General features: G+C 43.4%; 1 pseudogene; it reads left to right on the top strand.

Annotated features, from left to right (window-relative positions):
- The first annotated feature begins 19,328 nt into the window (after positions 1-19,328).
- Positions 19,329-20,681, top strand: LOC136530548 (uncharacterized; annotated as a pseudogene).
- The last annotated feature ends 5,265 nt before the right edge of the window (positions 20,682-25,946 follow it).

Genomic DNA, 25,946 nt, shown 5'->3' on the forward strand with positions numbered 1-25,946 from the left:
TTTTGTGCCTTGCTTTTGCCCTCTTGTATCAACAATGCTTGAGCAGTCAAGGTGTTCCACAAGTCAATTTGTGCCATTACGAGTTGAGAACAATTTGGAAAGTGTCAAACAACATATTTCAGGCTTTGATTCTTGAGTTGTTGATTGACCTTAGTAAGGAAGCTCCGATGTCAAATGTAGTTCAACAAAGCTAATTTTGTGACAGTGCAAGTCAACCCAACTTACTGCGCCACTGCACCATGAAGGCAAATTGTGCTCAACCTGCTGAGTAGTGTACTATTTTTCTAGTCAGTGTATACTTGCAACTCTTGTTGACCTTCAGACCTCGCTGTCATCCTTCTTCAGCAAGGATTTCCAAGGCGGACTTGTTCTTCAGTACCTTCCATGTGTTTTTACCCAAGAGGTTGCCATAGATCCAACCCAGATAACTGTTGTCACTCAGATACAAGGATTCCCTCAGATAATGATCGTCGAAAACATTGAGTCAACAGAGTCAGCTATTACATTCACCGCTCACTCAACGGACTTAGATAATATAGTGTTATCATTAGAGAAAGAGAACTGCACATAGAGAATGTTATGTAGTTTCCATCGGTTGGAATCTAAGAGATTGAACGGTTACGACCAGCACAGACATTGTCTATTGGTTGCTCGGTTTCTCATGGCCACAAAGGATGCTTACCCCATCTATAATCTCATTTCTTATGAAAGGTTGTACTCAAGCTACTTTGGTAGAGGACTGCTTTTTGAACTTTGTGAATGAACATGGAACCATTGTAATGAGTAGCTTTCAGCAGCTTGCAATCTAGTGCAAAGTTCACATGGTCCATGCTATATTCACTAGGGAAATAGAGATTATGGGTAATTAGTTTATGCTCCATAGTACTCTCTGGACCCCGACAACAAAGTGTTGTGTTGTCTTGGATTCCTCCCAAAGTAACAATGCTTCATGGACGCCAATGAAGGAAATTCTTCAGACAAAACTTACTACGAAGGGCGAGTATCCAAAAGTGTCTTTACCAAATTAGCCTCTCTGATACTCCGAAGATAAGTAGCTTAATGCTATCACTAATGTTGGAAAATGGATGACATGTTTCTCTTCACTTAAAAGTCTTTCGCACCGAACCTCAGAGCGAGATTCTCGTAAGGGGGGAGGGCTGTAACACCCCAGGTGTTTGTCACCAGTTAAGCAATGGGTTTAAGCTCAAACATGACATGTTAAGTGGTGATGAAGGTGTCAAGATCAAATCTATCTACAAGAGTGAGCTCCAACTTAAACTTGGGCAACACACATGGCTTGCATATTGGCCCTTTTCAGATATATACCTAAGTAATGTTGAAGGTGCTTCTTTCATGTGCCTCACATCAATTTCCACCCACATGGATGATTGTAAAAGTTTCGTGAAGTTTGGAATCAAGAAGTCACATGAAATGACCAATTATGCCCTTGCCTGAATTACTTTAATAGGTGAATGAGAACATGTAATGACAAACAAACATTGTAACCTTGCTCAAACAACTCTACTTACACTCATGAACAAAAGTTATGAAGGGTTCATGTTGAGCAAGTGGCCAGAAAATGCTCCAATAGATCAAAAAGGGTAATTTAAGCTTTATCATGATGCTACTTTGACTTGATTTGAACTATAGCTTAAAAGGTTTGCATGGCAGTGGAACCTAAACAAAAGTTGAAGTTAGAGTGGAGTACAACAAACTTTGTTTTTAGACCAAGAGCTAGATCGGCTTGTAAGCAAGTCAAACCGAGCCCTCAAGTTGGAATCCATGATTGTTTTGGGAGCTCGAAATTTGGCCAAGTCTGGGATGACTGAATTCGTGATTTTAGTTTTCGTGTACCCCTCTTTGGAGCCTTGTATCTCTCCCATCAGGACGAATTAGACTTTGATCCTTTAAACAAAGTTGGACATCTAGCGTAGCTCTACAACTTTTGTTACTACATTTTGTGCCAAAACATAACAGATTAGGAGTTAATAAGGAAGAAATATCGATGTTCAGTCGGACTTTTGAGGTAGAATTGAAAATTTGAAGTGTGCTGCGTGGCTTCATGGCGGACTGTGTGCAGCAACCGAGCGCCATGTGGCTGGCCTCACTTGTCGCATGAGGGCCACCTTGCCTCGCTCTCCTCGTCTTGGACAGCCGAGCGCCCTCCCTCCTGCTCGCTCATTTTCTCCCTTGCTCTCTGCTATTTGCGAGGCGCGGCCACGTCATGCGTCCACCATGGCCGTCACTGCCGAGCTCCATGGCCGTCCCGTTCCTCTGCTCCAGCTTTTCCTCAGGCCCAACCAACCCTGCCGCCTCCTTCCTCCATTCGCGCTGCACCTCCCCATCAAATTGTTTCGCCGGCTTCGCCCCTGTAGCTCGCCGCCACTGGTGCAGCCATCGCGGCTGCCGCATCCGTGCATGGCTGGGCCACTGCAGCCACCACGGGCCATGCTGAAGCCATGCACCGGTTCGCACGGGCCCACACATGCTGCGTTGCCACCCCATCGCCGCCGACGAGCTTCCTCTAGCCGGCAACAGCAAGCCCGGCATGCTCCTGTGTTTTGACCGCGTGAAGGACTTCGCGCGTATATGTTAAGAAAGGGAGGGATCTTTCTGCGAAACCAGACTCAGTTAAATAGTGCCTAAAGGACCTGTTCACTTACGTTGATTTATGTTTTCTGCAGGGTTCCCCGTGCAAGATTTACATTCCCTTTCCCTTGATTTTACAGATTTGAATGATCAACTTTGAAAATATGTAGTAATTAGTAGAAAAATCATAAAATAGTAAATGAGGACTTTTTGGAATAATTATAATTATATATGCAGTAGATCTATAATATGGCATGTTTTAGTTTAAATATTTTGCTGTAAAAATAGACATATGCAGTTAGGTTTTAATGCTAGTTGTGCCTTGTCTTTTTCATAACTATAGTTGTTGTGCTCAAAGAAATGTGAAATTTTTATGGAGTGCTACTAATGTGATGGTTGATGTTTGGTAAAAATTTTAGGAGTTTAGGTCTGATGGTTTAAGGGTTATAAAAATAACAATTGCCCTGTGTTGCTTTGCTCCTATTCTGAATAGGTCAGCATATTTGAATTAATTGGCTCAGTTAAGTTACGAATCATGACTTAATGATAATATATGAGTTGTAGTACTTTTCTTAATATTTCCAGAAAGCTAAATAGCATAATTTTTGGTTCAGTGGATTTTTATTTACAGTTGCTTAAATCTTTGTGGCTGTTTTTGCCCAAACCTAGATAGGGTTGCCTTGTTGGTATTGTGGGACCTTTTTAATAGTAGAATTAGCTTTAGGTGTTTATAATAAAGTTGTTTAGAATTTTCTAATCTTTCTAAAAAGTCTAGAACTACATTTATTGGACATGTAGAACTCGAGTTATAGCCGTTTAAAGTGGTATGTCAGATTCTGTCTTTGGACAGAGATGCAATTATTGGATTAATTGACCTTGTTAACTGAAGAATCATCTTAAGATGAGAATAAGAAAGTTATAGGTAACTTCATAATATTTTCAAAAAGTTATGATTCGTGTTTGTTGAAGGTCTAGAACTCCAGTTATGCTTCTCTGAAGTTCCTATCAGACTTCTGTACCACTGATGTTGGGCTGCATGTGCAGTTTTGCTTGTGCAATTATTTTTGTGGTGTAAATGATGTTTGATATGATTGTAGTGAATACAAAAGTTGTATATAACTCACTTAACTATCTTGTGTTAAATTTTCATGGCATTTGTCCAAATAGTTTGTGAGTTATGACTGTTCTAAGTTGGTCTTCAGAAATTGTAGTTCTCTAGAATTTCTGGACCAGATTTGAAAAATGTGACTGTTTGCCCCTTTTAACTTGAGAATCATGCTGGGATGATTCAATATGAATTGTAGACAATTTCATAATATTTCCATATTGTCTTGTTTCATGTCTTTTGGATTAGTATATCTCTAATTATAAGCTTGTGAAGTTGCATGGCAGAATCTGTCCAAGTCTGGATAGAGGTGCTCAATTATACTTGATTGATCTTGTTAATAGTGGAATCACCTTGTGATGATAATAAACATGTATTAGATAATTTAATATTCTTTCTAGAAAGTTAAGGTTCATGCTTGTTTGATGTTTGTAACTCCAGTTATGCTGTGTTGAAACTACTACTACTACTTTTCTGTCCTAGTTTTGTGCATATCTGAGACATTGGCATGTTTGACCTATTTAGCTTTGAAATAAGCTTTTGGTGATAATAACAATGTTGTAGGCAATTGCATTATCTTTCCATAAAGTCTAGGATCACCTTCTTTGGATGCCTGGATCTCTAGTTATGGTTAAAAATAAGTGACTGATATGTTGTTGTCCAGATTTCTATACATGCGCTAGGTGATTGCTTTAGCTTGCTCTTATTTTGGCTAAACATGTTGGTTAGTTCTTGATCGATGCATGTGTGCTATATCTGAACTTAAGTTCACTTGTGTGACATGCCTAATATGCTTGTTATCCCTCTATAATAGGTTATGTGATGTTTAGTTAAATAACTCTAGGTGCCTATGTCTTGCATGATCTTATGTTTGCCTTGAATGCTATTATGTGATGCATCTCATATTACCATTCTTCATATTCATGCACTTGTATCTTGCATCTCATCTAGGCACGCTAGATGAACCACGTGAAGGACGTGATGCTAGAGCCGAACCTGAAGACGGTGTATGGTGGAACTATCCCCAATATAGAAGGACTGGACAAGTGCTAGGATGGGAGATACTCACCAAGCGAGTGTCATTTAATAAACACTAACCTAGTGTTGGATTCCAGGCAAGCCCCGGAGCATTCTAAGCCTCCTACGTTTTTATAAATATCACTTGAGTTCTTTATGTTTGATGCATTAGGTTATAAGAGTTGATTGGAACCACTTGATGCATAGAACTACCTTGTCCAAAAATATACCTTGAACCCTATGTAGGTCCAGAATTGAATGTATGCTTAGCAATGCTTAGACCGGTAGAAGTCGGGTGATTTTCTATCACCTGCGAGATATAGGTGGATACCAAAGCATGGTTGGCTATATTTGCTATCGTGGAAATAACCATGTGTTGATGAATAAAAAGGAGACCGGGCGAGATGTCGATAGAGAAGCAACAAGACATGGAGGTCTTGGGTGTGGATCTATCCCTGTCTATGTCATTTAAGGACCAATTCGTTGTACGTCCTCATGTCATGTTGAACGCATGCCTATCACTTAGTTGGCCGGATAACTCGTTCCGACCGCGAAGCCGAGTAGCTCAACTCAGGCCGGAAGTCTGGGAAGTGAAAGTGCGCATTCTGGAGGCAGTAAGGATGTGCTTGGGGATATTGGCGTGAGTCCAAGGGGTCAGGTGTTTAAAATTCCTGCACTTCCTGTTAGAGTGTCGCCCTTGAGAATGTGGTGCTGCTCGGAACCGTGATTCCTGAGTTGTACCAAAGGTGATCTAAGGCTACCATGGCTGGTAGATCTGGGTTTGTGTTAGGAATACCCCTCCAGCTGGATAGGAATCGATTCGAATCGCCGTCTCTCTCGGATAGTGAGAATTTGACTGAGCAGCGACAACATAGATACACTAAATTGAACTTGATGGTTATAATGATGATGATGATGTTACAACATTATACTGGCTATGGTTACTATTGCCTATTACTAAATGATATCCTATATGTTTGGCACAGGTTAGTCGCTAATCTAGACATGAATAGCTATAATTAACTTGGTTACTGAATTGTAAAAATGTATGGCTCAACTCTTGGCTTTTATGTAAAATGTTGTCAAGCTAGCTCCACCTATAAAGCCTTGCATACTCCTTGGTGTCACTTTATTTCTGGTTTATGACGGGTAAGTCTAGCTGAGTACATTCGAGTCATCAGGGTTTATCCCACCATGTTGCAGGTGAAGTTCTCGGCCTGTTGAAGATGGTGGCTAACCACCGGTGGGCTCGGTGATTCTATATTTACTTCTCATCTATATACTTTTGTCAGAGGATGTCACTTATGCTAGCAATGTATTTGGAATTTATATTAATGTAATCATTTGAAAGCTATGTTGTTTTCACTAATCGGTTTTGAAACCCAAACTTGTACTATTATTTATGAACCCATTTGTAATATTATTTCTACTGCAACTCTGCGTATGTGATGTGTATTTGCTTAATCATATGATCTTGGTTGTGATGTTGACTTACCGAGGTCCTTCGTGACACTCGGTGGACTACCGGGTTTATATAAGTGAAAGTATGTGCGCGTCAACGTGCTAAACGGGGACAGCCGTACTTGATCTTGTATAAATTGGGCGGTTCTGTCACATCGTAGACCCCCTGTAGTTTCGTGTACTGTGAGTACCAACGATGTTCTTCTCGGGTACCGAGGTCCTTCCTCGAGTACCGAGGGTTCTGTTGTGGTGGTAACACCGCTTATTTAGGAATGTGGCTCCCTAGGCGCTGCTGTAAGCGCCTAGATTGGGTGGTAACACCATGTAACTAAAACCGTAGCTTCCAGGGCGTTGTGAACGCCTTGTTGTTCGGGTGGTAACACCACGTTATCGAGAACTTGGTTCCCGATGTGTTTGGAAACTTGGGAACAAGATCAGTGAGTATTTGTTCGGTAGTTGAATAAGATAAGCATGTAGTAATGTAGGCGTTAATTTCCCTTTATGAACTGTTTACACTATGCGCTTTGTCGACTAGACCGTAGCCCCCGTGCGTAGGGTGCTGACTGCCAAGACGCGCCCTGTGTTGCACTGGGTTTGCGGTGCAGGTCGTTGTTGCAAACAAAGCACACTATGCAGAACATGTGTCATAAAAATACTAAAGCAGTTTTAGGGGTTGTTGTCTTCTCTCCTTGATGTTATTTTCCTTTTATGAATTGCTCAATGTGTTGTGCACTTTGTTGACAAGATCGTAGCCCCCGTGCATAGGTTATCAGCCACGTGATGGCGTGACTCATACAGTGTTGGGTTGTTGTTGTCGTGACATAGCTTTACACATAAAACGTATCATGTGGTACTTGAATCGCGGAGAAAAAAGCAAACATGCCCCAGGGTGTGACTTTATGTGTAGTAGCCTCTGACTTTTTGCTAAGTTTGGTATAACTTGGTAGAAAGTAAGAGCAAAACATAATATAACAAAAATAAATATGGAAACGGCTTAGCTGATCCAACTGGTTGTTGATGCCATTGTTGTCGATGGTAGCCACATTGGTGTCGAGTGGTACTGCGAGCGCCGTGATGAGAGACTGCATGAAGTCGGGAGCCGTGACGAGAGCGTGACGACTTGAGGGAGCTTGTCGACGACGATGAGGTCGACGGGTCGATGACACGGGCTTGACGATGAAGGACACGGCGGGCTAAAGAGCTCCGTCACGGGATGACAAGAAGCGCTGCTGGTTCCTGTCCATTAATAGTCGCAGGGACAGACGCTGCTGCGCCTATATGCAGATAAATAAGGATATTTAACTAAATAAAAAATCCGGCTTATCTTGTTTAATCACAGCTGGACGGGTTGATCTCGTTGGAGTCGGGTCACGAAAGCGTAGATCAACATGATGGGAAGTAATCCGCTATGTATATGCGTGATGCATGCATGTACACGTGCATTGAAGAATTATCTCCTTGCAAGTTGTTGTAACGTACGTCCCCATTGATTCCAGGCTTGGCGATGGAGATCCGCTCGATGTGATCGAATACGTATTGTGTTGGGTACACACGTACGTACTCCTTTCTGCAAGCATCAATATATTTGATTAATTAACTTGCATGGTGTTGTAGATTGCAAACCTCCCTGATTATCTGGCGGTTGACCCTAGCCTCTCTGATTTGTTATCAGGGGAACTGGGGTCACTGCTCCGCTGCGTGCACGACGACGTGCCACCGGGTGTTGCTATCGAGTTGCTGTCGACGAGCACGTGAGTTGTCGACGAGGGCTGATGAGGGCCGCCGCCGTAGACGACAACGAAGGCCGCCGCGTCGCGTGATGATAACAAGTATCCGGAGTTATACGCGTATAATATAGTATTTAATTAAGAGTTAAATGCACCAACAGCCCTTGAAGTTGTATGCTTGTGCCACGTAGGTACATAAATTTTGGAAATGTATTTCTAGGTCTCTAAACTTTTTAATCGATGCGCCACAGGCTCATGCCAGCCACGTGGACATTTTTTTTCTGACATGGCATACTAGTGCTGCTCAGCCGTGTGTTCGTGTCGTGCTTTTGTGCGGATCTGGATCTGATCGGCTTTTAATGGGTCGATCACCTTCATGAGGCGTCCTGCTTTCTCTTTTATAGGCTAAGGGAAAACACGAGTTACAGAAGAGGAAATAGAGAAGAACAAGAGAGAAGAAGGGTGCCAGGACCGTCGGATCCTTCTTCTCCTTCATGCGGATCCCACCAATCTTGTAGACGTAAATAGGGACGGCTCCACGTTGCGGCCCTGTTCTTCACTGACGCCATGCACGGACGTCGTCTACCTATCATGGCGTCCCATTCCATCCCGGCGGGCGTCGTGGTGAACTGGCACGCCTGTTAGCAATCGTACGAGGGTTAGACAGAACAGCACCGGCATGCCCGATGCTATTCTTAATGTGAATCCTCATGTATGGCCCATCATGGCTGAAGGGAACTGTGACTCCTAAGAGGGGGGTGAATTATGCAACTTAAAATTATAACTCTAAACTATGGCATATTTTTCTAATCTTAGCAAAACCTATGTAAAAGATAAACTATCTAAATATGCAACTGCGGTTTTGCTAGTGTGTTGCTATCTCTACCGCAAAAGGAGTAATGCAATCAATGTAAATATGGAAGCTAAAGAGCAAGGTAGAGATATGCAAACTCCTGCCGACGACTCCGGTATTTTTACCGAGGTATCGAGAAGCGCGCAAGCTTCCCCCTAGTTCTCGTTGGAGCCCCTCGCAAGGAATCCCTCACAAGGGCCAAGCTCCCAGTCGGGTAACTCCGTGGATAGCCTCGGGTCTTCTCCACACGCAAGTGGATCTCCGACGTGCCTTCCGGCAAGCCTCTCCCGGATGCTCCCCGCCATGTTCACTATCAAGCTTCCGGCCGAAACGCCGCGGGCCTTATTCCCTCCGGTACACAGTGGCGGCCACACCACAAACGCGGTTGGTGTAATCTCATAAGACTATAAGCCCCTCCGATATACAACAATGGTGCACGCAAGCACCGAGTGGTAAGAGGTATGCAAACTTCACTAAACACTAGGCCTAAACCTAAATCAAGCGCATAAGCGGTGGTCTAATCAACCTAAGCATTTCGTAAAGCACCTACGCTAATCACATAATGAATCACTAAGCACTATGCAAGTGGAGAACACTAAAATGGTGTATCAACACCCTTGGTATGTTTCCTCAGCTACACACCTCTCATTTGGTCGATTGGGGATTGTATTTATAAGCCCCACTAAGAAAGTAGCCGTTGAAGACAAAATCCCTCTTTTCTGCTACTGACCGGACGCATCAGGTCGTCCCGACCGTTAGAGCCACGATCAACTGATCGGACGCGTCTGGTCGCGATTTTGCCGCTTTGGAACCTCTCTGTACCTGACCAGACTCTGATGTCCTGCGTCTGGTCGATATGCTGCCAGCGTTCGGTCCAGCGTCCGGTTGCTGCTACTAACGTCTGTTTACCGAGCCTCTTCATCAGAGCGTCCGGTCACTTTCCACCAGCGTTCGGTCACCTCTATGAGCTCGTTTCTTCGCGATCTTGCGTACGGCTTGGTTCCTATCTTTGTGCTTGGACTTTGCTTGATATCTTGGGTCTTCTCTTGTGCTTCTAGGGTCTTGCTTATGGTGTTGATCATCGGATCATCACGTCGCCTTCATCCAAATCACGTCTTGCATCCTATTGAACTACAAAACAATCACTTGCAACTTCATTAGTCCAATTTGGTTGTGTTGATCATGAAACACCAAAATTCAAAGTAACTGGGCCAAGGGTCCATTTTCCTTATAATCTCTCCATTTTTGGTGATTGATGACAACACGACTAAAGAAAGCAAATAATAATAAAAATTTGGAATTTAAAAACTATCTACTTGCTAGGATGCAATGCAAGGGGCAAGGTTATATGATGCTAAAAGATACTACTTGTAAAACTAAAAGATACTACATAAAAACTTATCTTGCCCTTGCAAAATGTCTCCATATGGCATTATGGATTTAAGCCTTGCTTCCTATAAATTCTCCTCATTACATAGACAAATTCATAATCCACTATCCTCCCTTTCTCGGGCCATTACTGCTTGTAGACCATTACCACTTGTAAATTATAATGATCTAGCTTATGGCCCTACAAATTAATGCTTGCTTTTGGTCCTCTAAATTCAACCCCTTTGGAATCAAACACCAAAAAGAAAGACATTAGTAGCACAAGGGAGTGTCAAACTTTATAATCCTTTGTGTGTAGAGTGGAATATGTCACAAAATTTGACTCTCACATTATATAGATTAAGCTCACCCTAAATATATGCATACATAAGGTAGAAAGCAAGGCATATGCATATTTGGCAAATTATTGCTCAAGGGAATTTAATCTATATAAAGCATGGAGAAAGAATATAAATATCAAAATGAAATCAACATGATGATATCGGTTTAGAAATACCACATGTGGAAACCAATTTGATTTTTACCACTTGCAATAGGTGGTGGATCTTTGAAGTGTGCTGCTTAACTCCGGGGACTCCATTTTCCTTGCAATGAGACTACTACACACATGATAAGCTTAAAAATGTGTTAGTCTCAAAGCATCCAACTTATAGAGTAACCTTCCCCTAAATTTGTGCACACAAGTGTGGGATACTTGTAGAAGTCATGCACATTGATTTTAGAATCAATAATACCACTTGAAAGATGATATCTCTTGAAAGTGAGAATCATTTTCAAAGATGATATTCAGGAGAAATTATCTACAATTTAGACTTTGGCACATATTAGATGAACAATCAAAAGACAAGCTATGTGTCGTGCTCCTAAATAATTTTAAACCATGTAGATTTGCTCTGAGGGTTAAGAATGGAACCGAGCAAGCCTACCATAAGATATACCTAGTGTATGCATGACAAAAGATATAAACATGCAAATACAAACATAGGCATGAAAAGTAACTAGATGCTTAAAGATACCGATTTGTAATAAATACCACTTATAGGAAATGCAAATTGATACTACTTGAAATACACCCATACTTTGCCAAGTCTCCAAATTCCTCGAAGTCCATTGGACTTCTCACTTCCCTTTCAGGATCCAAACCTTCTTGGTGCTCTTCATGTTGGAAATGATTTCCTTTGGCACCCAAAAGTGTTTGACCACATTGTTGGCTTGCTTGTTCACCTTGATGGCCACCACCTTGTCATTTTTCTTCTTCTTTAACAAGTATGGTGTGGAGGCCTTCTTGTCCACCTTGTTGGTGTAGGTGTTGGAGAGCTTACTTGTTTGCTTCTTCTCTTTCTTCTTTGCTTCTCCCCCATTCTTCACCTTGCACTCATAGGACTTGTGACCTTCCTTGTGGCACATGTAGCAAACCACGGTTTATCCTTCATCAAGCTTCTTCACTCCCTTGACGGTGTTATCTTGATGAAGTTGGGTTTGCTTCGTCTTGCCTTGCACTTGAATCAAGTCCTTGGTGAGGCGAGCTACTTCTTGCTTGAGTTGTTCATTCTCCTTTGCAACCTCTTGTGTGCATGTATCTACAACAACTTTCTCAACACAAACTTGGTTGTACAAAGATGAGTCTAAACATAAGTTATTACAAGAAGTAGAATCATTCTTTTTAGGCATGTTAAAGATAGAGCTTTTCCTTTTAGATGTCTTGGTGGGGGTTGTACAAACGGATTCAAGATTAGCAACTTTATTAGTTAGCTCATCACAATGCTTGCACATGGTTTCTATTTTAGCAAGCAAACTTTTATAAGCATCTTGTGAGCTAGCTAACTTTTCTTTTAATCTTTCATTTTTCTTTACAAGTTGGTCATCATTGATTGTGCATGCATTTGTTGTTGCACTAGACTTAAGTTGCTCAATTTTAGTAGATAGTTTAACATTGAGATTAGCAAAGTTCTTATATTGTTCAAGCAAAGTTTTGTATGCTTCTTGTGAACTATTTAGCTTTTCTTTTAATTTTTCGAGCTTCTTTTGTTAATTAGTGTAAACTTTAGCATAATTAAGATTTTGTTGCATAATTTCATCATAAGAAGGCATTTCATAATCATTATCACTCTCACTAGAGGATGAGCTTTCGTTACCTCGTGCCATAAGGCACACACGAGAAGAGCTTGATGATGAGTGCTTGCGGCCTCGCCTCTTGTGATGGTGTTCTTCTTCACTTGAAGAATCATCCCATGACCTTATTGATGTGAGGGCTTGGTTCTTGCACACCTTCTTCTTTGTCTTGGTGTGGGCTTGTTTGTACAAACTTCCACAAAGTGTCCTAACTCGCCGCATCCATAGCATCCTCTCTTTCTTTGCTCATTTCTTTGATTGGTGAAAATGAGATCTTGGATTTGGATGGGCACACCCTTGACATTAAGCCTTTGGATCATCTTCTCCACGCGCAAGTGGGTCTCCGACGTGCCTTCCGGCAAGCCTCTCCCGGATGCTCCCCGCCGTCTTCACTATCAAGCTTCCGGCCGAAACGCCGCGGGCCTTATTCCCTCCGGTACACAGTGGCGGCCACACCACAAACGCGGTTGGTGTAATCTCGTAAGACTACAAGCCCCTCCGATATACAACAATGGTGCACGCAAGCACCGAGTGATAAGAGGTATGCAAACCTCACTAAACACTAGGCCTAAACCTAAATCAAGCGCATAAGCGGTGGTCTAATCAACCTAAGTATTTCGTAAAGCACCTACGCTAATCACATAATGAATCACTAAGCACTATGCAAGTGGAGAACACTAAAATGGTGTATCAACACCCTTGGTATGTTTCCTCAGCTACACACCTCTCATTTGGTCGATTGGGGATTGTATTTATAAGCCCCACTAAGAAAGTAGCCGTTGAAGACAAAATCCCTCTTTTCTGCTACTGACCGGACGCATCAGGTCGTCCCGACCGTTAGAGCCACGATCAACTGATCGGACGCGTCCGGTCGCGATTTCGCCGCTTTGGAACCTCTCTGTACCTGACCAGACTCTGATGTCATGCGTCTAGTCGATATGCTGCCAGCGTTCGGTCCAGCGTTCGGTCGCTGCTACTAACGTCTGTTTACCGAGCCTCTTGATCAGAGCGTCCGGTCACTTTCCACCAGCGTTCGGTCACCTCTATGAGCTCGTTTCTTCGCGATCTTGCGTACGGCTTGGTTCCTATCTTTGTGCTTGGACTTTGCTTGATATCTTGGGTCTTCTCTTGTGCTTCTAGGGTCTTGCTTATGGTGTTGATCATCGGATCATCACGTCGCCTTCGTCCAAATCACGTCTTGCATCCTATTGAACTACAAAACAATCACTTGCAACTTCATTAGTCCAATTTGGTTGTGTTGATCATGAAACACCAAAATTCAAAGTAACTGGGCCAAGGGTCCATTTTCCTTATAATCTCTCCATTTTTTGTGATTGATGAGAACACGACCAAAGAAAGCAAATAATAATAAAAATTTGGAATTTAAAAACTATCTACTTGCTAGGATGCAATGCAAGGGGCAAGGTTATATGATGCTAAAAGATACTACTTGTAAAACTAAAAGATACTACATAAAAACTTATCTTGCCCTTGCAAAATGTCTCCATATGGCATTATGGATTTAAGCCTTGCTTCCTATAAATTCTCCTCATTACATAGACAAATTCATAATCCACTATCCTCCTTTTCTCGGACCATTACTGCTTGTAGACCATTACCACTTGTAAATTATAATGATCTAGCTTATGGCCCTACAAATTAATGCTTGCTTTTGGTCCTCTAAATTCTCTCCCTTTGGAATCAAACACCAAAAAGAAAGACATTAGTAGCACAAGGGAGGGTCAAACTTTATGATCCTTTGTGTGTAGAGTGGAATATGTCACAAAATTTGACTCTCACATTATATAGATTAAGCTCACCCTAAATATATGCATACATAAGGTAGAAAGCAAGGCATATGCATATTTGGCAAATTATTGCTCAAGGGAATTTAATCTATATAAAGCATGGAGAAAGAATATAAATATCAAAATGAAATCAACATGATGATATCGGTTTAGAAATACCACATGTGGAAACCAATTTGATTTTTACCACTTGCAATAGGTGGTGGATCTTTGAAGTGTGCTGCTTAACTCCGGGGACTCCATTTTCCTTGCAATGAGACTACTACACACATGATAAGCTTAAAAATGTGTTAGTCTCAAAGCATCCAACTTATAGAGTAACCTTCCCCTAAATTTGTGCACACAAGTGTGGGATACTTGTAGAAGTCATGCACATTGATTTTAGAATCAATAATACCACTTGAAAGATGATATCTCTTGAAAGTGAGAATCATTTTCAAAGATGATATTCAGGAGAAATTATCTACAATTTAGACTTTGGCACATATTAGATGAACAATCAAAAGACAAGCTATGTGTCGTGCTCCTAAATAATTTTAAACCATGTAGATTTGCTCTGAGGGTTAAGAATGGAACCGAGCAAGCCTACCATAAGATATACCTAGTGTGTGCATGACAAAAGATATAAACATGCAAATACAAACATAGGCATGAAAAGTAACTAGATGCTTAAAGATACCGATTTGTAATAAATACCACTTATAGGAAATGCAAATTGATACTACTTGAAATACACCCATACTTTGCCAAGTCTCCAAATTCCCCGAAGTCCATTGGACTTCTCACTTCCCTTTCAGGATCCAAACCTTCTTGGTGCTCTTCATGTTGGAAATGATTTCCTTTGGCACCCAAAAGTGTTTGACCACATTGTTGGCTTGCTTGTTCACCTTGATGGCCACCACCTTGTCATTTTTCTTCTTCTTTAACAAGTATGGTGTGGAGGCCTTCTTGTCCACCTTGTTGGTGTAGGTGTTGGAGAGCTTACTTGTTTGCTTCTTCTCTTTCTTCTTTGCTTCTCCCCCATTCTTCACCTTGCACTCATAGGACTTGTGACCTTCCTTGTGGCACATGTAGCAAACCACGGTTTATCCTTCATCAAGCTTCTTCACTCCCTTGACGGTGTTATCTTGATGAAGTTGGGTTTGCTTCGTCTTGCCTTTCACTTGAGTCAAGTCCTTGGTGAGGCGAGCTACTTCTTGCTTGAGTTGTTCATTCTCCTTTGCAACCTCTTGTGTGCATGTATCTACAACAACTTTCTCAACACAAACTTGGTTGTACAAAGATGAGTCTAAACATAAGTTATTACAAGAAGTAGAATCATTCTTTTTAGGCATGTTAAAGATAGAGCTTTTCCTTTTAGATGTCTTGGTGGGGGTTATACAAACGGATTCAAGATTAGCAACTTTATTAGTTAGCTCATCACAATGTTTGCACATGGTTTCTATTTTAGCAAGCAAACTTTTTATAAGCATCTTGTGAGCTAGCTAACTTTTCTTTTAATCTTTCATTTTTCTTTACAAGTTGGTCATCATTGATTGTGCATGCATTTGTTGTTGCACTAGACTTAAGTTGCTCAATTTTAGTAGATAGTTTAACATTGAGATTAGCAAAGTTCTTATATTGTTCAAGCAAAGTTTTGTATGCTTCTTGTGAACTATTTAGCTTTTCTTTTAATTTTTCAAGCTTCTTTTGTTAATTAGTGTAAACTTTAGCATAATTAAGATTTTGTTGCATAATTTCATCATAAGAAGGCATTTCATAATCATTATCACTCTCACTAGAGGATGAGCTTTCGTTACCTCGTGCCATAAGGCACACACGAGAAGAGCTTGATGATGAGTGCTTGTGGCCTCGCCTCTTGTGATGGTGTTCTTCTTCACTTAAAGAATCATCCCATGACCTTATTGATGTGAGGGCTTGGTTCTTGCACACCTTCTTCTTTGTCTTGGTGTGGGCTTGTTTGTACAAACTTCCACAAAGTGTCCTAACTCGCCGCATCCATAGCATCCTCTCTTTCTTTGCTCATTTCTTTGATTGGTGAAAATGAGATCTTGGATTTGGATGGGCACACCCTTGACATTGAGCCTTTGGATCATCTTCTCCACCTTGTTGATTAGTTTGATTGATTCTTCATCAAAGTCGGAGGTGGAGGAGGAAGATTCATCATCTTCACTTAAATCATCATCATCATCATCCTCATTTTCTTCTTTATCTTCACTTGAGGAGCTTGAGCTTGAGCTTGTCTCAACTTGCTTGCCCTTTATCTTCTTTTTCTCACTACATGCGAGAGCTTTGCCTTTGCTTGATGAAGAGGCTTCGCCTTGACCCATCTTACGTGACATTTTAAATACTACTATCTTGTCAATGACTATGCCCGGGGTCATGGTGCTCAAGTTCTCCATGTTGTGAAGGACGGTGATGATGCTTGTATATTTCTTTTGTGGTAGCACAGAGATGATCTTCCTCACGATGTCCGCATCATCTAGCTTTGTTAATCATATTGAATGGATCTCATTGATAATTAGATTCAAACGAGAATACATATCACGAACGAGCTCATCATCATTCATTGTAAAGGAGTCATAATTTTGTTTAGCTAGACAATGTTTTTGCTCACGGACATTACTTGTGCCGTCATGGAGCTCTTTAAGTTTTAACCAAATTTCATGTGCCGTATTTAAAGTGAACACTTGGTTAAACACATCCATACTAAATGATTCAAAAAAGCAATTCTTAGCTCTAGCATTGAAATGAATTTCCTTTTCTTCACTCTTTGTGGGTTTATTGAGATTCTTAATGGGTTTCATCCCGTCACGAGTGACTCTCTAAACACCCAAATCAACCGCCTCAAGGTAGCAAGCCATTCTAGCTTTATAATAGGGGAAGTTAGTGCCGTCAAAGTGCGAAGGCCTAGAGGTGTCCATCCCAACCACTCTAAATAGCGTCGGCTCAATGGCGGTTAAGTCAAAGGTCCAAATTGAGTCAGCCGGCTCTGATACCAATTGAAGGGGACCGTGATGCCTAAGAGGGGGGGTGAATTAGGCAACTTAAAATTCTAACTCTAAACTATGGCCTCTTTTTCTAATCTTAGCAAAACCTATGCAACAGATAAACTATCTAAATGTGCAACTACGATTTTGCTAGTGTGTTGCTATCTCTACCGCAAAAAGAGTAATGCAATCAATATAAATGCGGAAGCTAAAGAGCAAGGTAGATATATGCAAACTTCCATCGAAGACTCCGGTATTTTTACCGTGGTATCGAGAAGCACGCAAGCTTTCCCCTAGTCCTCATTGGAGCCCCTCGTAAGGAATCCCTCACAAGGGCCAAGCTCCCGGTCGAGTAACTCCGTGGATAGCCTCGGGGCTTCCCCACGAGCAAGTGGGTCTCCGACATGCCTTCCGGCAAGCCTCTCCCGGATGCTCCCCGCCGTCTTCACTATTCAAGCTTCCGGCCAAAACGTCACGGGCCTTGTTCCCTCCGGTACACGGTGGCGGCCACACCACAAACGCGGTTAGTGTGATATCGTAAGACTACAGGCCCCTCCGATGTACAACAATGGTGCGCGCAAGCACCGAGTGGTAAGAAGTATGCAAACCTCACTAAACACTAGGCCTAAACCTAGATCAAGCGCATAAGCGGTGGTCTAATCAATCTAAGCATTTCGCAAAGCACTTACGCTAATCACCTAATGAATCACTAAGCACTATGCAAGTGGAGATCACTAAAATGGTGTATCAACACCCATGGTATGTTTCATCAGCTCCACACCTCTCATTTGGCCGGTTGGGGGTTGCATTTATAAGTCCCACTGAGAAAGAAGCCGTTGAGGACAAAATCCCGCTTTTCTGCTACTGACCGGACGCTGATCACGTCCTGACCGAACGCGTCCAGTTGCAATTTTGCCGCTCTGGAACCTCTATGTACTCGACCGGATTCTACTATCCTACATCCAGTCGATATGCCGCCAGCGTCCGGTCCAGCGTCCAGTCGCTGCTACTGACGCCTGTTTGCTGAGCCTCTTGATCGGAGCGTCCAGTCACTTTCCACCAGCGTCCGGTCACCTCTGTGAGCTCGTTTCTTCGCGATCTTGTGTACGGCTTGGTTTCTATCTTCGTGCTTAGACTTTGCTTGATATCTTGGGTCTTCTCTTGTGCTTCTAGGGTCTTGCTTATGGTGTTGATCGTCGGATCATCACGTCGCCTTCGTCCAAGTCACGTCTTGCATCCTATTGGACTACAAAACAATCACTTGCAACTTCATTAGTCCAATTTGGTTGTGTTGATCATCAAACACCAAAATTCAAAATAAATGGGCCACGGGTCTATTTTTCTTACAATGACCACGGGTTCATCGGGGCGTGCCGGTCTCTTCCTTAGTGTCAGAGTTTTGACCCAGGCCAACACGCCTGAACCTGAAGTGATTGGCGGCGGTATGGGACCCCATCGGGCGAGACGGAACCTACACCCAAGGGGTCGGGCGAGGCGGAGCCCGCACCCGACATGTCGGGTGAGGCGGATTGCAAACCCAAGGGTGCTCGGAGGAAACGAGGGTTTATGCTAGTTTGGGCGGAACGTCCCTACGTCCAGTTTACTGCTGCTCGTGTTACCGGCACTTAGTTTATAGTAGGGGTTACAAACGAGCGAGAAAAGAAAATGATCACAAATCTCTCGTGGAAGGAGTGAACGGGTGCTGATTGCGGGAACGATATCGTGGACGGCCAGGCCCGCCGTGTTGCTAGCCTGACTGATCGAGCGCATGCATGCATGCGTCAAGGGAGAAGCCTTGCTTGCATCTCATCTCATGTGCATGCATGCTTTGCGTGCTGTTGGAGAACACGGCACACCAGTTCCATCCGGAATCAAAGCGCCGCAGTTGCATCTTTTCGGTCGGAGCGCGTTTTCCCCAGGGAAATCCACGAAATGGCGTAGCGTAGAGGCCATGTTGCGCGCGCGGAAGGCTCGCGCGGGTCGGCCGGCCCCTCCACGTGGCCGTGCTTAGCTGCCTGCATCCATCCTCGATCCGTTTACGCGCTCAGACTTTGGAACCGTAGTGCATCCTAGCTCCTCCTACTTTGCGAAAATGGCGAGATGCCTGAAGAGGCAAGGTAAGGTATGGTACAGCCGTATAGGTAGCCGTAGGGCTCACCAGTCATCATGCCGCGCACATGCCCATGCCCAACAACCAAAACCGTGCTATACTGAAAGATCAAAGACGGGTTGCCCAACATTCTTCCACTTCCATGAATCGACTGCCTTTGCCACGAAGGTTGTCACGACACGGAAGACCACTGGCGGCCAACCACGGGTCGCTCGACCATCCGACCCCTTGCCACGCACTGATCACTGATGGATTCTTGATCAGGCTCACTCGGCCACCCGATTACTCCGATCTCGCCGGCGCGCAGCTGTGAGTGAGACTCTGTGAGCCACCGCCACTGTTTTTTCGTCGCGTCGTCGAAGATGGAGCGCCCAAAGCCCTCCGTCGTCGTTCCCACACTGAACCTCCTCGTCCTCGTGATGGCCGCGGAACCAGGGATCGCGTTCAAGCTGGAGCCGACAGGCACGAGCAGCCACATGCCGCCTCTCCTCGACTGCGCTCCGGCCCCCGCGGGTGCGGCGCCCTCTAACAACCTCAGCGCGTTCCGCGGCAACGTCCTGGCTCTCCTCGGCGCGCTTCTGGCTGCCGCGCCCACGGGCTTCGTCGCAGCCGCTCAGTCCGGCGGAGCCGTCGGCGACGACCGCGCCTTCGCGCGTGCGTTCTGCTTCGGCGAGCGTCGCGGGTCCTCCCCCAGCGACTGCTTGAAATGCCTTGCCGCTGCCGCCCAGGACGTCGCCGACGGATGCCCAGGACGTCGCCGACGGATGTGCGCGCCGGCTGCTTCCTGTGGTACGCGGACACCAACGCGTCCAGGGCCCGCGAGGACGCGTGGCGCGGCTGGTTCTACGACGACGACAGCGATGACATGCTGACTGCGGCGCTGGGGACGTGCGTGGCCAACCGCACCGCGGCGGAGTGCTCCCGGTGCCTGAACGAGTCGGTGCGAGTGGTTCCAGCGCTGAAGGAAGGGAGGCAGCTGTCGTTGGTCCACGGCGACGTAGTGGTGGTCGTCGGCTACTCCTGCTACCTGCGCGTCCCGTTATCCCCTCCAAAGATACGGTGGCCGGTGTGGGTGAACTACGGTGAGCTCACCAGTTCTCTCTTCCCCTCTCTTTCCATATCTTTCCTGTCCTTAGAAACTGACATTAGTGTGATGATGATGGAACTTTTTGTCTCTGCACTCTGCAGCCTTGGGTGTCTTGGACGTGGTTGGGGTACTGCTCTTTGAAATAGGCGGGATACTGTGTTGCATCCGCATAGCCCGCCAGTTTAATCCAGCTGCTGCATGAGGTGGCCGCTGTGAATCATGCAGGTTGCCAGCAATGGAATAGTAGAGTAGTAGTAATTATACTATATATATATCTTAGTGCTTGAGCCTACGTCCACCGGAGGAAAACACAAGTACTGACAGCTCTACCTCTGCCCATGTTCAGCGTGAACAGTTTGCTGGTTCGATTTTTCCCTGCCCATGTTCTAATGTTCATGTGATTTTGATCTATCTGCGGAACTGGTAGCACCAAACATTAGTCACGACACGAGTCCACGATGCCTGCCCTGACGAGCTTGTTCAGTGGTTTGTCTAATTTCCTACTCTGCACGCAGTGGGCAGGCAGCGCCCGACGGCCGTGATAGAATCAACACATGAGTATCCCACCCAACAGCTTAATTAGTTCATCTGGGCCGTGAGAGAATCATCGGAACGCCAGCTGTCAGGCAACCATGCACAGCCCAACTACGGAAAAAAATTAAGTGGAGACCGACCGCACCCAGCAACGTACGGACGTCCAACCAATTTGCACCACGTGGAAAAAAATTAGGAGCTAACACACGGTGCTTGTCAGATTAACAGGTCCACTGGCCGGAATAGAGTCCGCACGATGCTGCATGCGGCCAATTTTTTTTCCCCAACTAAGCCCGGGCGTACCCAGTGTTCGCTGACGTCTGGCGCCAAGTCAGCGAACCTTTCGGGCGGTGTCGTCCGGTCCCGACCTGGGCACGGGAAACTACTTGGTGACCATCAGGCTGGGCACGCCGGAGGAGCGCGCGGCTGACGGTGGAGTTCGACACCGGCAGCGACACGACGTGGGTGCAGTGCGAGCCGTGCGTGTCATACTGATACCGGCAGAACGAGCCGCTCTTCAGCCCGGCCAAGTCGTCCACGTACGCCAACATCTCGTGCTCGTCGTCCTACTTTGTAATGTGCAGGAGTTCCGGTTTGGGTGCGGTGAGGAGAGCCGCGGGCTGCTCGGGTGCGGGGCTGACGGTGGTGTTCGCTGACGGTGCAGGCGTACGACAAGTACATGGGCGTGTTCTCCTACGGCCTCCCGGCGACGTCGTTCATCACTGGGTTTCTGGACATCGGTCCAGGCGCGCCGGCGGCGAACGCGCGCCTCACGCCGATGCTGACCGACAAGGGGCCGACGTTCTACTACGTGGGGCTCACACGGACATCAAGGTGGACGGGCGCCTGCTGTCCATCCCAGCCGGACTCCGTCTTCTCTGCCGCCGGCGCGCTCGTGGACTCCGGCACGGTGATCACGCCAAATTATGGTGACCAAATGTTCATGAATATTACGAGAATTTCTGAGGGTTTATTTTTTTTGTAACACGTCATTGTGAGGGTTAATGTGAAGCCTCTATTGTGGCCCTATTTGGCATGCCTTCAGATGACTCTAGCTCTCTGCTATAGTGCACAGAGGAGGCATAGTCTGAGGCAGGAAAGCCAAAAAATAGTGTCTTTTGAGTGGCTCCTAGTTTATTTTGAGATAAGACAGAAAAAACAGATCTCTGCTACAGTACATGGAGGAAACAAAGCCGAAGTAGTCCGGAGTTCTACCAAATGGGGCTTCACTGTCTCTAGTTATTAATGTAGTATGCATTGTCATCTTTTACATTGCACTTATATTTAGTTAAAACTTGCTTAAGTCATATGATTTCTTATTGTATTTTAAAATCTTGAATCTATAGGCTTTCACTTTTGACAGTCTTAGTTGTTGTAACTTTTTATCCACTTGTCGATCGAGTTAAAACTCTAATTCTTATTGTAAGCTTTATTCAAAAATTTTCTTTTGTTTTTATTTAAAATATATTTGAGATTCTAGACTACACTCTTAATTACTATAGTTACATACAGTCGCTTAAGCCTCATTTAAGATTTTCTATATTGAATAGTTGCATGCATGTGTAGTAATATTGTTCTATAAAACATATAGTGCATAAATTACATTACTAATATTAATATGTCATAACGTTTTTGTCAAAATCTATGCACTCAACTAAAATAACAACTTACAAATTTATTGGCAAAGGTGTACTGATATATAATTTAAAGAAAATTTCCTATATCATTGTTATGTTGTTTGTTAAGAGAACATTTTTCACTATTGACATACTATTAAAATAAATATTTATCCTAATGTATGCATGTGTTTTTTGGTCTACATGGTGGAACATAGCATTCGTACTTGCTTTTTAATTTAAATTTAACATGGTAGAAGTGTGTAGTTTTAAAACATATATTATGCTTATTGATTTTTTTTTGTAATAGCTTATACATATATCTAGACATAATTACAGAACTAATTCTGTTTATTCCTTACAACGGTAGAAGTGGGTAACTTAGATAGATACAAATTAAATGAAGTTACTTTATATTATCATTGATAATGGCATAAGCTTCTCCCTCTGCTCTATATTTTACCCAAATAAGAGCAGCGGTAAATTACTCATTGTTGTACGCGCCTAATGGAAATAAACCTGTAAATTGTTCCGAACTTTGCAAGTCCAGGTACATCTATTTTATCGCAGTAACATTTCACTTCTTTTAGAAAATGACGATAGTGACATACTATAAGAGATCAAAAAAAGTGGCAATGAATAGAACTATAATTTTCAATGGCGTATAAAGGACGACTATAATTTTATATGGCACACGGAGAATTGTCTTCCATCTATGTGTCATATGATAGAAGCAGATGATTTAGCACAGCCGATCCTTTTTTTTTTTGGAACGAATAGCACATCCGAGCCATGCATAGAGAAGCAGATGATCTCATAATAAAAGGGGAAATGTACGAGTACGCAAAGACGATGGGGGAAATCGAGCAGCATACCAAGGCTCACACAGCACACGATTAGTGACACCGTAAAGCATGTGGACTCACGCACCAGCACAACATTCCGAAAATGGCAAGATGCAGTACGTACGGCGTACGGGCCGTCCGTCCTTTATGTCTTCAGATTCAGACTGCTCGAAGCTTCCGGTCGATGATGGCTTGCTTGCACTTTTACTGTATTACCCTTTGCCTTTGGGCATGCAAATAGAGCACTAGCCAATATATAGGCCATTGAAACGTCGACGTTGGTTGCTGATTTGTGAAAAACGTACTGGACGCACTTGATGTTGTTTGCGGCATGTGCTGATGGTGGATAGCCTTATCTCCGTGAGAAAATGCCGTGAATGCCATCGAAACTTATAAACATTCCTTACTTGCCATCATAAATTATGCGTTCCCTTCAGAGCCATCAATATAGTGTTCAATTAGTTGGGTGAATTTGGGAATTTGAGCTACTGTAGCACTTTCGTTTTTATTTAGTAATTAGTGTTCAATTATGGACTAATTAGGCTCAAAACGTTCGTCTCGTAATTTCCAACCAAACTGTGCAATTAATTTTTTTTTCGTCTACATTTAATGTTTTTTTTCGTCTACATTTAATGCTCCATGCACGTATCGCAAGATTTGTTGTGATGAATACTTTTAGGATTTGGGGTACCAACTGAACACGCGCTCAGATTCAGACTGTGACACGCCTGTGAACTCTGTGTGAAGGGAGAGAAAGACGATAGCATATGCACCTTCCTCGAAGCTTCCGGTCGATGACTTGCTTGCACTTTTACTGTATTACCCTTTGCCTTTGGGCATGCAAATAGAGCACTAGCCAATTCTCCGTGTATACAAACTGCACAGGCACATGACTGATCTCTCTAGGCCACGTTCGTTCCCTGTCTGTAACTGTTCCCTGTCTGCTGTTCAGTTAGGCAGTGTCGTCGCTGATAGTCCAGGAACAGGAACATGACTGATCTCTCTAGGCCACGTTCGTTTGCTTGTGGTACTGAAAGTGTTGGAGTACTACAAATACATCTCATAAAATACATTGCAGCAAAAACAGGCTCTCATACACTGCAGCAAAATAAAATAGATAAAATCTTTCATGTTTTGGAGTTCTTTTATCTGCAAGTCTCTCATCCTGCTCTCATACATGTAGAGACAATGGGCAGTAACAATAGCAGAGTACCACAGATAATGTGCAGCCACATGTAAAGGACATGCTAGCTGCTGCCAAAAGTGACAAAAAGGTGCACCAAAAGGCTGCCATGATCCACTCATGGAATTACAATCTTCATAATTTAAACCAGTAGATAACTCATCTAAGCCTACACAAGTGTCCAGACACTTTGTCCAATCCAATGTTTCTTGATCATTGTCTCCTCCCGAAAAATAACAGCAAGCTTTTTTTTACAAATAATTGAACAAAAACGACTCACGATGTAGTCAACCAAAGCATAATTGAATCAATATGTCAGTTTAAAAGCTTTGATTAGTTATGAAACTAGTAAGTGCCTTCTAAGGCTCTATCCTATCTCTTGCAAAAAAAACATGTTGAGTGAGCCTCTATCAGTGCTGCTGTCATTACAGAAACATTAACAAAAACAATTAATGAAACATGCTTTGAAGGTACAGTACGTCCTTCACTTTGATTGTATCTGCTGTTCTGGTATTTCTGCCTACTAGAAATACTGCAGCTAGATATCAAGAAAAGGATTTCACCAAATACAAGAACTAGGATGCTATTAAAAGTTTGACATCTTTTTAAACTTGCAGGTATCCTTCGGCAACTTATAAAAAATCCTTTGGCAAAAAAAAGAGAAAAAGAAAATTATACAAGCACTATTATCAATCTACGGAATGGTCTGCATAGTCACTAACTCACTATCTTCAATAGGAAAATGTACAGCTCCAGTTACAAGACCGAAACCGATTCATTTCAGGAAAGTAAGACAGGAACCATGATAGCCAGAAATCAAGCAACAAAGTAGATAGCAAGATTGATAAGTAAGCAAGCAGCTCCTAAACAAATAGTGCAGTGAAAATTGAGCCCCTACTTGACTGTCATGGAGTGTGCGGTTCAGTAACACAATAAAAAGTTGAGCCCCTAAACTAATAGAAGGAAAAAATCATTTTTTAGCAATTAAGTAGACTGACCTGTTAGACCATCATATTTTTGAGCCAAACCAAAGTTGCTTCTCGATCTAGTTCACAACCACTTAGGAAGGCCTCTCTATTTTCTTTGCTCTTGATGAACACTGCAAATGCCTTTGCCTTTTCTTCCTTTGTCACTTTCATTGTGCTCAAAACGGATATACACCTTTTGATAGAGAAGTAATTACCTTGAGCAACCTCCTTTTCTTTGGCTAGATCTGCAGACTCATCTTGTACTTGCTTAGTCTTCATGTCTAGGTATCTCCCCATCATTTCTTCAATCCTTTCACCCTTCGTAGGTCTCTTTTCTTTCTTTTCATGTTTTTTGCTTGATGTAGTAGTAGTAGTTCTTCGCTGCCTGCTTCTTTCAACAGCTATGACCTCATTTTCTTCATCTCGTGATAGAGAACCTCGCTGTTCATTTCTTTCAACAGCTACAACCTCACTTGCTTCCTCTTGTATCTCAGTGATTGAATCATCTTCATCTAGTACCTCATGAACCTCAATGCTGTCTAAGTCATCTAT

Source organism: Miscanthus floridulus, unplaced genomic scaffold (genome assembly GCF_019320115.1).
Source record: "Miscanthus floridulus cultivar M001 unplaced genomic scaffold, ASM1932011v1 fs_155_2, whole genome shotgun sequence".
NCBI lineage: Eukaryota > Viridiplantae > Streptophyta > Magnoliopsida > Poales > Poaceae > Miscanthus > Miscanthus floridulus.